Below are 14,088 nucleotides of genomic sequence, written 5' to 3'. Positions count from 1 at the left end.
GTTTTCATTTGTGTCAAAAACACCTTTATATGGAAGGAGTGCTTTTTGATTTGAAGGCGTGCACATTCGCATTTCGGCGGGATAGGACCGTTAGACCCCTCCCCAGTCCAGAGAGATCATCAGACAACACCTGCCCCAGTCTTAGGACAACACCTCACCCACGGACAATTATACATTGAAGGGAAAGTTTTTATTTTATGTGTTTCTACGCAGGAGTTTAGCTACCCAACGTCGCCATGACATGGCCTACAAGTGGGATCGGGGATTTCTATTGGGAGAAGTAGTTTTAGGCAATCTTCATACTGTACTGTCTTTGCAGAGATATTAGCAAAGGAGGAGATAAGAATCCCAGGGGGAAATGAATGGAGAAACTATACAGCTCTGTCCAGCAGGCTATCGACCAATCAGGCAGTTTATTTTATTTATTTTTATTTAACCTTTATTAACTAGGCAAGCCAGTTAAGAACAAATTCTTATTTACAATGACGGCCTAGGAAAGGTGGGTTAACTGCCGTGTTCAGGGGCAGAACGACACATATTTACCTTGTCAGTTTCTAAGCTATCCTCACACAAACCCTTTTAAAATTCAGGTTATAAATCGAGAAACATCTCTATTTTCCTCGAAAGTACATAATGCCAACATTTAAAAGCTATACTTTATTACAGAGTACGAATTAATTATCTAAGATTTTGGAAAATATTTGTTATGTTGAGCTTATTGTTCACATAATTCATGCACATGTTGGGTTTTTGTGGTAGCGTGTCTTGAGACACATACATAGCTAGCAAGCTAGATAGACCAATAACCACCTTTTGTAACAAGAAATGAACAATCTCTTTGAAGCTGTCGTGATTGAACAGCACTCAGGCTTAGGCTAAGTGGACACAACACAATGCACCCACACAAACATAAAAGGTTGCTTGCTAATCTAGATAAGAATGCTTACTTTCAGTAAAGAGAGAGTCATTTGCAGCTCCCTATTTGAATTGATCAAATTCAAAGATGTAACACAAAGAGGAGAGCATCCAGATTAAAAACTGTGTGTCTGTGGAGCATGATCTATTTCACAGTGGTACACGCCAATATGGTCAGTGATTTTTGGGATAGACTCAACTTATCCCACCGCCAGCTGCATTCCAACAAGGCCAACATTACTACCAGCTCCTCTCTCATCATGCAGGTAGATTATTATCACTGGCCAAGAGCTGGATCATGCTATGGGTGTACTTTATTCATTATTGGCCATGTTAGATTGACATGAATGCATATGCAATCTTTTGTTGAAGGGGAAACTTGCTGTCACTACTTTACAGACAGCCTGGTGTGTCCCCCTCTCTTGTGATATCCTGGTGCTCACCTCTCAGAAACGCATGCAGGTGTGTGTGCGCATGTGAGGCAGTGGCCATATACAGTGCCGTCCACTGCTGTTTCTGCCCGTTGCTCAGGTCTTCACAGGTGTGTCTGTGTTCCAGATGTACGAGTCGGATGGATCCATAATGGATATGGATCCAGTAGTGCTGAGCGATATTTCGGGGGGAGGGGGAGTGGTTTGTTGACAGATTTGCCTTCAATTGCTTGATATTCTATTTCGTTTTTTTTTTGTGAGCCCAATGTGCTGAACGAAATCAAATAATTCCCGAAAGAAATCAAGTCAAAAACTATGTGGGACGCTGGGCTTAAGGGAGTTGTAGTTTTTATTAAACAAATATTCAACCTAGTTCAGAACAGAAAAGTGGTAATTAATTACAATAACCATAATCCATTGCGCCTGGTCTTTCTGGTTCAGACAGAGATGGATACACTTTTACGCCTGCTATGTTAGGTTAGATACACAGACTGCATAGACCGCATGAAAGAGAAATGTACAGTTTGGGGAGCACAGAGAACATTCAATGTTCTGTCTGGCTAGCTGCTACTGCCTGAGCTGAGGTGAGATGATGGCCTTCTGAGTGGCGCGGTGGTCTAAAGCACTGCACCATAGTGCTGAGGCGCCACTACAGCCTGGGGTATCACAGCCGGCATTGACCGGGAGCCCCCATAGGGCAGCGCACAATTGGCCCAGCGCCATCCGGGTTAGGGGAGTGTTTAGCCGGGGGGCTTTCCTTGGCTCATCGCCCTCTAGCGACTCCTTGTGGCAGGCTGGGCACCTGCAAGCTGACTGTGTTCGTTAGTCCAGTGACACTGGTGCGGCTGGCTTCCGAGTTAAGCGAGCAGTGTGATAAGAATCACCGCGCTTGGCGTGTCATGTTTCGGAGGACGCATGAGGACCTTCGCCTCTCCCGAGCCGATTGTGGAGTTGCAGCGATGAAACAATATGGGAACTACAAATTTGATTTTAAAAATAATAATAATTCAATAGATGAGATGACTGAATGAAATATTTCATAGTAATTTCCTATTTTTCTATTGATGTCTACCCAATGTGGATCTGATGGAGACAAAGGAATATTTTCTATATTTTTGCAATTGAATGTTCATAATTTTTGGCTTTGGAATTTCCATTAAAAAGCTCGAAAATAATTGTAATGTTATTTCATAATGCATTTTAATGTCAATAAAAAAATATATATCTAATTGAAAACTGTGATAATATTTTAACAACCAAACCGACCTCTTCTTTCCCATGGACATGAACTTTGGTCCAGCGGTCAGATAGAAGAATATTGTCATAATCAAGTAGTTTCCTACATATACTGAACAAAGTGTCAAAGGTTTTACTGAGTTACAGTTCATAAAAGGAAACATGTCTGGTGAGTAGGCAGGCCATTGAACACCTGGGACATTTTCAGCTTCCGGGAATTGTGCACAGATCCTTGTGACATGGGGCCGTGCATTATCATGCTGAAACGTGGTGATGGAGGTGAACGAATGGCACGGCAATGGGCCTCAGGATCTCGTCACGGTATCTCTCTGCATTCAGATAAAATACAATTGTGTTCATTGACCGTAGCTTATGCCTGCCCATATGATAATCCCACTGCCACCATGGGGCACCCTTGACAACGTTGACATCAGCAAACCGCTCGCCCACACGAGACTATACACGTGGTCTGCGGTTGTGAGGCCAGCTGGACATACTGCCAAATTCTCTAAAATGACATTGGAGGCGGCTTATGGTAGATAAATTAACATTAAATTACCTGGTAACAGCTCTGGTGGACATTCCTGCAGTCAGCATGCTAATTGCACGCTCTCTTAACTTGAGACATCTATGGCATTGTATTGTGGGACAAAACTGCACATTTTAGAGTGGCCTTTTATTGTCCCCAGCACAGGGTACACCTGCGTAATGATCATGCAATTTAATCAGCTTCTTGATATGTTGCACCTGTCAGGTGGATGGATTATCTTGGCAAAGGAGAAATGCTCATTAAGAGGGATATAAACAAATTTGTGCATAAAATTTGAGAGAAATAAGCTTTTTGTGCGTATGTGTAATGACAGATTTCCTCTTCTTCATCTGAAGAGGTGTAGCATGGATCGGACCAAAACGCAGTGTGGTAAGTGTCCATGTTTTAATAGAAAAACTGAACACGACAGAATACAAAACAACAAAGTGAAATTAAATGAAACAGTCCCGTGTGGCACAAACACTGACACAGGAAACAAACACCCACAAACCAACAGTGAAACCCAGGCTACCTAAATATGGTTCTCAATCAGGGACAACGATAAACAGCTGTCTCTGAGTGAGAACCATATCAGGCCAAACATAGAAATAGAAAAACATAGAAAAACACACATAGACTGCCCACCCCTACTCACGCCCTGACCATACTAAATAAAGACAAAACAAAGGAAATAAAGGTCAGAATGTGACAGTATGGAACATTTCTGGGATCTTTTATTTCAGCACATGGGACACACACTTTTCATGTTGCGTTTATATTTTTTGTTCAGTGTATGTCTTTGTAGCCATCAATGTGCTAAAGAAAGAGTGAAACATCTTTTGATATATAGTGAGAAAGAGGACTTTTAGTACGATTTTAGCTTGTATATTTTGACTGATCACACACTGGCATATGTTGAGGTGTGTGTGTGTGTGTGTGTGTGTGTGTGTGTGTGTGTGTGTGTGTGTGTGTGCAAATGCAAGCAGTAACAGACCATGACACTACAGGATTAGTGTGTATAAATCTGATCTTATGGATAAATAAAAGGGAGAAGGCTATACTGCAAACACTTGGTGTGGTTGAAAGCAGCTCAATGAATCAGGTGTCTCAGCATAGCCTTGTTAATATGTACTATGTGTATCTGTATTAGATGTTGTTTATGTTGACTTCCTTCAGCATTCAGTTTTAAAAGGTAACATTCCTTATTAAGTCTTAAATATACAGCATCACTTTATAAATGTACTGTAACTATGAATCAACTTGAATATTTATTGTATCTCGTATTTTTTGTGTGCTTGCTGTAAAAAAAAAATAAGAGAAAAAAAATACATAGCAGCAAAAGTGATGAAACTGCAATGATGCGTGTACAATGTCCATTTGGATAGTGGATTTCAATTTTTGGCCTCAATACTCCAGGCAAATTCAAATTTGAGATCAAATAATCAAATGTGATGCTATTGTGATTAGAGTTATGACTCAATCAGGATGGAGTGTGAGCCAGAAGCTAGCTATACCTAAAGATGAGCACAAATACTTTGTTTTCTTCAAAATAAACATATTGTCAAAAATCAACATGTGTGTGCTTGGTCAAAGGAAATGCACAAGTGACTGCTGCCTCACAGGCTGATGTTGGTGGCAAAACTGCTGCCTCATAGTCTTTAATATTGCAATCACTACTATTGCAGTCCATAACTACTGCAGTCACTACCACTACTATAAAACCTTTTCTACCCCCCATAAAACTACTTCAAAACATGCAAGCACACACATTTTCTTCAGAAAATGTCATTTTCTCATTTTAATTGACATTTGCCAATGTCTGCAATGGAACAGCTGAGAATAGAAGCTGCCATGTTGAGATGCAGTACCTGTAAATGTAATGGTATGTGGTGAATTGCAGTTCACCAATATGCCAGTAGATGATGCTCCGCATCAGTTCTTTGCCAACATAGTTGGAATGAGTTGGATCCTTTTGTGGAATAGAGTAAATGTTAAGAAAGTTAAGCACTCGCAGGGCTTAGAGATCACTTAACATTGTTTATTCTCTCACCAAGTGTGCTCAGGGTGTTGCAGAGCAGTTTGAGATGAGGTCCAACTTTCAAACTAATGTCATCATCTGCTTGTTATATCAGTGGCTGTAACAAAGTCCCCTTTTTTTCCCGCAGCATTCTGAGCAGTGGTGTTGTGGAGGCAACTTCGATGTATTGATTGTTCATAATTAGCTCATCTACCACTGGAAACGTGGTATAAATTCCTATACTCAACAACTGAGTTTGAGTCAATCTCCGGGATCTAGGTTGATCCCAAGCAGCTACAATCCCTTATCACGACAAGATAACAACATGTAGGTCAGTGTGGAATATTACATTCCAGTGGTCTGTTCCCGCGTCATTGTTGTCAACGCTGCTTTTGGAATGTCAGCTGATGGGTTGTCATAAGCCTCCACACCACAGCCAAGTCGTGTAAACCTCTTAACTGTGGCAGGTAACCACTGAGTGACACAGTGTGTTAACTAATAATTGATGATGGGATCAAATGACTAGCAGAAAATCAATGGTGGTTGTTAGAATGGCCTGAGGAGTCTGGTTGGTCGGACAGTGGAACAGTGGAGTCGATGAGATCCCCAATCACATGGGTGCTATTAGTATTACAGAACTCTACTGGAGCAGAGAAAGAGCTCAGGGGGGAGCAAGAGAGGTTATGGGGGACAGGGTATGTGAGAGACCGAGGGGGGGTGGGTAAGAGCATAGGGTTGTTCCATGTCATTTCAGCAAACCATGACACCCACCATCTCACATTGCTCTGAAATAGTTTCTGTTAGAAACAGATCAAATTAGATTTTGTTTAAATGTTATTTGAGAAATTAATCTGAGAATGTTAGCTACTTGATTGCATCCAATTTGGTCGTTTTGATTCATAGGATTCATATAGTATTCAATGAATATAGTCTCCAACATCCAATTTGGTCATTTTGATTCATAGGATTCATATAATATTCAATGAATATAGTCTCCAACATCCAATTTGGTCGTTTTGATTCATAGGATTCATATAATATTCAATGAATATAGTCTCCAACATCCAATTTGGATTCAACCTTTTTCTAACAATGAGTTACACATGAGGAATCCAAAGAACTGTTCAACAGCCACCCATGGACCCTCCATACCAATCAGTTCTCTATGTCTGACAAGTAGTATGGTGCTGCTGCTCTGAGTATGGTTTCTTCATCCTAAGTAATGTATTCCCAGTGAATTTGGTGATAAGAAAATAAAAAAATTCCCTGTTCAGATAAATTAGTCATTCAAGTTTTTAGGTTTATTCATGTCCCATCCTACATCTAGATATTACCAGGTTCTGACTAAATCCTCTCAAAATCCTCGTGCTTTTTGAGATGGAACAACCCCATAGGAAAACTCATGTATGACACTGGGGTAAGCGATAAGGATAGAAAGGGTATGAGGGAATTTTGGGATAGAAGCAACATAAAACGTCACCGGGCCACAGTGACAGGCTCAGCTGGGTGAGGCTCTGTGTTATTCTGGCCCCTGACATACTGTATGCTGTGTACTGCCATCCATTTTAGCATAATACAATATACCAGTCAATACAGTGTACTTATGGGTGAGGAGATGGGGACTAGCTTACATCTCTCAACCATGGTTTGGAATGTTTTGTTTGCCAGAAGTGGGACATATTAGCTATGTTATGTACAGACAGGCATTTAATGTGTGTGTGCATGTGTGCTGTACGCAGTAGAGGTGGGATAGAAGTGATGACCCCATTCACTATACCCAGCAGACACAGGTATATTTTATTCATGAGTGACAAGAATAGCAAAATATCTCCAACGCTTTATGTGGAAAAACAATGAACCAGTTCTGCAAAGGAGAGAGTCATTCACCCTTTGAACTAGAGTTATTACGGAACCTACAAACAGCTTGAAATGGCATGTGACTGGAAAAATGTCACCTTTTAATATCCTATCAAAAGAGTGTTAGGAGCCGCCCCTTGTTTTGCAGAGGTATCGACCAAGCCCTATGACACAGCCACAACACAAAACAAAAGGCTTCAGACATCAATCAGGTGTGAAATGTAGATGTGCCCAGGTACAGCATTAACATCTCATCGACAACATCCATGCCAGTCTTTCCTGGTTGAGGGTTGATGAGAGATTAACTGCATCAATTCTTGTTTTTGTGAGAGATGTAGTGTTCATTTCCAAATTGGGTGGGAGGAGCTATAGGAGGGCGAGCTGATTGTAATGGCCGAAATGGAATGGCGCCAAACGTGGGTTTCCATATTTGATGTGTTTAAGCCACCAGGGGTCTCTTCAGTCCCAGAACAGGAAGAATAGCTGTCGCCATTGGTGTCGTCTAATGGGGATCCCAATCAAATCTAAAATCATCCAGCCCACTGGCAGCTGCCTGGGCTACTACAGCAAAGCCTGTTGGGGAAAGAAGCACACCAAGGGGATGAACAGTCTAAAGCTCCTCCAAGCTGGACGGCAAACAAACACACAGAAAAAGGAGAAACAGACAGACGCCACGCTGTGCAAATAGACTGCTATCAAAACACACCGAGAGGGAGAGTGAGAGACAAGAGAGAGAGGAAGGAGACAGAAGGGGTTGGTGGAATTTTAGCATAAGTGAGAACCGTGTTTTTCATTCAATTCTCTGGCAATGATTCATTAGGTTTGTTTTCCTCTGGAGATTGGAGTGTTTGTTTAAGTGGGGGGTCCTGTCTTTCTGAAGCGTGCACCTGTGATGTGTATCTGACTGAATCTTTCCTCAGAATGAGATGAGTGATAGATAGAAAACAGGCAATGACATGGAGAAATGCATACTATAAACTTGATTGTAGACATTTTTACCCAGGACACTGGAAGTCAATATTAAATGAAGCACTCTTTATTGTCAGCAAGAAGGAGAGGTCACAGTCAAAATTCGATGCATAAGCACCGGTCTGAAGTGAGCACCAAAAGGCTGTTCCTTACATAAAGCCTTATATACTGCTATCTAAACCTATATAAACATGATTCATTGGATCGGTTCCTACATGTGACTAAGAAAATACCCTTTATAACTTCAAAGACTGAGGGTAATAGCATTTTTTAACATAACGACCAAGCCCTATGACTCAGGTGGATGGTTGGCAAACCTCAGTCAACCCAGGCTAGCAGGCTTGGTACGTTGCTGTGCATTGCTGTACATGACACCAGGGGAGGCTGGTGGAAGGAGCTATAGGAGGGCGGGCTCATTGGAATGGATGAAATAGAATGGAGTCAAACGTGTTTGACTCAGTTCCATTAATTCCATTCCAGACATTACAATGAGTCTGTCCTCCTATAGCTCATCCCACCAGCCTCCTCTGTATGAGACACACCCAAAGCTTGCCTGGGATTCTCATTAAGGGGAAATGCTGTCTCCCACACATCTGACTCACCAGATGGCTCCTGAACTACAACCCACAGGAAAGGGCAAGAGAAAATGGCTGGAAAACAGCACAGAGGAAAACAGCTGGAGAAGATCAGTGAAAGCAGGGAGGTGCAGGGATACTCGAGTTACAGGAAAGAGAAAAGTCCAACACTGAGGTTGGGACCAACTGTTCCAATATGCATCAGCTACTTGTCTCCAACCTTAACCAAAGTCTGAGAGTCTTGATGCATGAAATAAATATGGTGAAATCTAAAAAGCTATCATGTTCTCCCACCTAACTACAATTGAGACAAGGAAGGGAAAATTATCGGGAAATAAAGTGAAAGATGACCCTTGTCCCTTTTTTAAAGTTAACCGTTTAAAGTCGATGTTCAGCACCTTAAACAGCATGGAAACAACTTAGAATTGCGTGCAGATCCACACTGATTTATAACAAGCTTGCCACGCCACCAGACTGCCAAGCTGCAAACCATAGCACACACACACACACACTTCTTCATTTCGGTAGGTCAGAATTTAATTCATACGGTTGGATGTCACAGTGCCATTTTCTGCTTCCTTGACTCTCCCCTTCACGTTACAGATGCTCCACATTAATATACCAGCGGCACCCCAATACGTACCCCTACTTATGCCAATTCGCAGACATGGGGAGTCGTCTGTGCTTAAGTGCAGGAAAATAAACATGATCAGCCACTGCCATCTGTGCTGGGATGACATGGTTGCCTAGGGCCGGGTTCTGTTTGGATGGTCTGACGTGGGTGTTCTGAGGATTTTGTGTGTGTGTGTGTGTGATGGCAGCACTCACATGATGATGGATTCATTTTCCAGACTAAGGCTCCAGACAGGAGCCACGTCTCTCTAACTCTCTAACGTCTCTCTAGCATGTGTCCGTCCCTTCCAAGTGTAAGGGTTTCAGAAAGGTATCCTCCATTCCCTGGTATGATACAAGTGTGACGTGTGAACCATCGAGTCCCAAAATAGAACCACAACAACAACTATATCATGGCATCCATTACCATTGACAGAGTTAACTAACTAAAATCCAGGACTTGAATGCGACACTAACTAGTTGTCTTGAATGCAGCTCTTCAACAAGCACCAGCCGCTACATTGCTAATCAGCCTCCACACCTGTCCTAACACCACTTTATCACCTCTGCCACCACTGCTTGACCAGACTAACATTCCTCCTTTCTGTTCTGCAGTGCGTATTGTGTTGCACGGCACTGTGCATTACGAGCCTTATCAAGTTTAGCTGAGCGAGTTCTCCACTCTCAGCAAGTTAACTATAATGTTTTGTTGTGTTTCGCACCTCATCCACTAACCTCTACTCTGTTAGTTTCTCAGCCACGCAGTTGAAATCAGTTGGCTCTTGACATTTTCATGCTTTAGAATTGTGTTTTAATTGCTGTCTTCAGGCTCTTTATATCCCTCGTTTCTGTCATATCACGGACCAGCAAGCTAACTGCTTTCACAACATTTTCTCTCCACCAAGCCGGCCAGCTCCGTGGTAAGTTCACAGCGTGCTCAGCATTTCCTGACTATCCATGGCCTGCACAAGTGCAACTTCCGGCCACATGCCCCGCTCTTCGGTGGACCAGTGATGCATTGCTGCCAACCATTGTATCCGAGTCTCAACCATCGCCAGTACAGTAATTCCGTATTCATTTCCATTCACGTTAAGGGTAATTGATAAAAGTTCTGCTTGGCCTTTTCGTTATTCCATTCATAATTAATGTCCAGGGTCACTTGCCACAATCCATGTAACGGCAGGCCACACATATCAGTTTGTAGCAAAATTCAACCATATATTGGCCAAATACTATCACCCTGCAGACTGGCCTTCTCACTCTAGAAATCTTTGTGTCATTGCATGGCATCCGTCAAGCCATGATTGTTCTCTAACTTGTTGTTTTGCTCTCTCCTGCGTGCCCCTTTTTCTTACACTGACCTACTGGCTGCTCTCCCTTCCAGGACCACAACCTCATCCACCTCCACCCATGTTGCCTACTGCATGACAACACCACGCACCCGAGGGACACAATGACGACATCCCCTGCTGCCTCCACTGCAGTATATTCATTCCAGCACCACCAACATGGTCTCAAAGACGCGGACCCAGGCCCCCAAGCCAGCTCCGGACCTGTCTTTTCTCCCACGACTTGGTATCCATTTCCATCTGAGACAAATACTATCCCTGTCCGGCTATTCTGCTGACCAATTCTCAGGACACTCCGTCTGGGGTCTAAGGATGGCAGGGATGAGCTGTATACCAGGTCTTCACTTTATATTGGCAGTAGCCCTGGCACACAGGCACATGGTGGGTAGCCCTGGTAGCGCCCAGGGCAGATTAACAAGTTAACAATGTTAGTTGGTTGCTACAGAGGAGGCGAGGTTGTGAGGTTGTTTTAGAGCCATTCAATGTAATAGAGGTATTCCATACAATACAAAGTACAAAATAACACTATCTGTTGGTCAGAGCAACTCTGTCAATTTTTGGGAAAACCAATACTAAGTTGGAGAGGAAATCTGGAGCAGTCTAAAGGATTGGACTCTTTTTTTCATTTTTTTGCTAAAATGACACCCAAATCTTACTGCCTGTAGCTCAGCACCTGAAGCAAGGATATTCTTGATACCATTTGGAAGGAAGTGCTTTGAAGTTTGTGGAAATGTGAAATTAATGTAGGAGAATATAACACATTAGATCTGGTAAAAGATAAAACAAAGATTTATTTCATTTTTTCCCATCTTTGTAATGCAAGAGAAAGGTCACGATGTACTATTCCAGGTTAGGCGTGATTTTGTTTTTGGCCACTTGATGGCAGCTGTGTGTGTGCAACGTTTTAGACTGATCGAATGAACCATTGCATTTATGTTCAAAATGTTGTATCAAGACTGCCTACATGTGCCTAATTGGTTTATTAATAGTTCATAACTGTGCACTCTCCTCAAACAACATCATTTTATTATTTCACTGCAATAGCTACTGTATAAGCACCAACTGTCAGAGCAGCTCACAGATTACTGCACCTGTACATAGCCCACCTATAATTTAGCCCAAACAACTACCTCTTTTCCAACTGTATTTAATTAATTTATTTTGCTCCTTTGCACCCCATTATTTTTATTTCTACTTTGCACATTCTTCCATTGCAAAACTACCATTCCAGTGTTTTACTTGCTATATTGTATTTACTTTGCCACCATGGCCTTTTTTGCCTTTACCTCCCTTCTCACCTCATTTGCTCACATTGTATATAGACTTGTTTATACTGTATTATTGACTGTATGTTTGTTTTACTCCATGTGTAACTCTGTGTCGTTGTATCTGTCGAACTGCTTTGCTTTATCTTGGCCAGGTCGCAATTGTAAATGAGAATTTGTTCTCAACTTGCCTACCTGGTTAAATAAAGGTGAAATAAAAAAAATCTATCTGTATATGGAATGACTCTGATGTCAAACTCTTATACAAGTTGCTGGGCATGATTCACTGGTGCGTTTCTAGAGGAGCTGAACTCAAATCGTAAATGGCTCATTTATTGAGATAAGAACAGCGAAACATTTAATCCAAATGCCTTAACTGAAGGGAGACTGAATTGATCATGCAATTTGAACAGGTTTAACTTATCAATCTGGCCGGTCAGAAGTTTCGAACAGTCTCAAAATAAATAATGTCCTACTCACTGTTGGATTAAATCCTGCTATATTCTACAAGGTAGAATATTTAGGACACAACAGTATATATGCTTCTCTTGTGAGTGATGGAAAAAATATACAAAAAAGATGGATATCCGCTTTACGATAGCTACAGTGCCTTGCAAAAGTATTCATCCCCCTTGGCGTTTTTCTTATTTTGCTGCATTACAACCTGTAATTTAAATAGATTTTTATTTGAATTTCATGTAATAGACATAGACAAAATAGTACAAATTGGTGAAGCGAAATTTTAAAAAATAACTTGTTTCAACAAAAACAAATATTAAAAAGTGGTGCTTGGATATGTATTTGCTATGAAGCCCATAAATAAGATCTGGTGCAACCAATTACCTTCAGAAGTCACATAGTTAAAGTCCACTTGTGTGCAATCTAAGTGTCACATGATCATATGATCTCAGTATATATACACAACTGTTCTGAAAGGCCCCAGAGTCTGCAACACCACTAAGCAAGGGGCACCACCAAGCAAGCAGCACCATGAAGACCAAGGAGCTCTCCAAACAGGTCAGAGACAAAGTTGTGGAGAAGTACAGATCAGGGTTGGGTTATAAAAAATATCTGAAACTTTGAACATCCCACATAGCACAATTAAATCCATTATTAAAAAATGGAAAAAATATGGCACCACAACAAACCTGCCAAGAGAGGGCCACTCACCAACACTCACAGACCAGGCAAGGAGGGCATTGATCAGAGGGGCAGCAAAGAGACCGAAGAGAACCCTGAAGGAGCTGCAAAGCTCCACAGCGGAGATTGGAGTATCTGTCAATGGGACCATTTTAAGCCGTACACTCCACAGAACTGGGCTTTACGGAAGAGTGTCCAGAAAAAAAGCCATTGCTTAAAGAAAAAAATAAGCAAACACGTTTGGTGTTTGCCAAAAGGCATGTGGGAGACTCCCCAAACATATGGAAGAAGGTACTCTGGTCAGATGAGACTAATATTAAGTTTTTGGCTATCAAGGAAAATGCTGTGTCTGGTGAAAACCCAACACCCCTCATCAACCCGAGAACACCATCCCCACAGTGAAGCATGGTGGTGGCAGCATCATGCTGTGGGGATGTTTTTCATCGGCAGGGACTGGGAAACTGGTCAGAATAGAAGGAATGATGGATGGCACTAAATACATGGAAATTCTTGAGAGAAACCTGTTTTCAGTCTTCCAGAGATTTGAGACTGGTACGGAGGTTCACCTTCCAGCAGGACAATGACCCTAAGCATACTGTTAAAGCAACACTCAAGTGGTTTAAGGGTAAACATTGAAATGTCTTGGAATGGCCTAGTCAAAGCCCAGACCTCAATCCAATTGAGAATCTGTGGTATGACTTTTAAAGATTGTTGTACACCAGCGGAACCCATCCAACTGGAAGGAGCTGGAGCAGTTTTGTCTTGAAGAATGAGCAAAAATCCCAGTGGCTAGATGTGCCAAGCTTATAGAGACATACTTCAAGAGACTTGAAGCTGTAATTGCTGCAAAAGGTGGCTCTACAAAGTTTTGACTTTGGGGGGGTGAATAGTTATGAACATCTTATTTCTTGTTTGTTTCACAAGAAAAAATATTTTTCATCTTCAAAGTGGTAGGCATGTTGTGTAAATCAAATGATTTTACAACCCCCCCCCAAAAAATCTATTTTAATTCCAGGTTGTAAGGCAACAAAATGGGGGAAAAAATCCAAGGGGGGTGAATACTTTCACAAGGCACTGTACGGACAAAAGGCAGGCGAAAGGTCCTGTATGGCTAGGGATGTATGCTCACACTATTCATTTCAAGGTCACTTGCTCAGGCATTGCATGAACTCAATATTAGTTTTTTTCTCCTC

Source organism: Oncorhynchus nerka, linkage group LG13 (genome assembly GCF_034236695.1).
Source record: "Oncorhynchus nerka isolate Pitt River linkage group LG13, Oner_Uvic_2.0, whole genome shotgun sequence".
Taxonomy (NCBI): domain Eukaryota; kingdom Metazoa; phylum Chordata; class Actinopteri; order Salmoniformes; family Salmonidae; genus Oncorhynchus; species Oncorhynchus nerka.
This window is presented reverse-complemented; position numbering follows the sequence as displayed.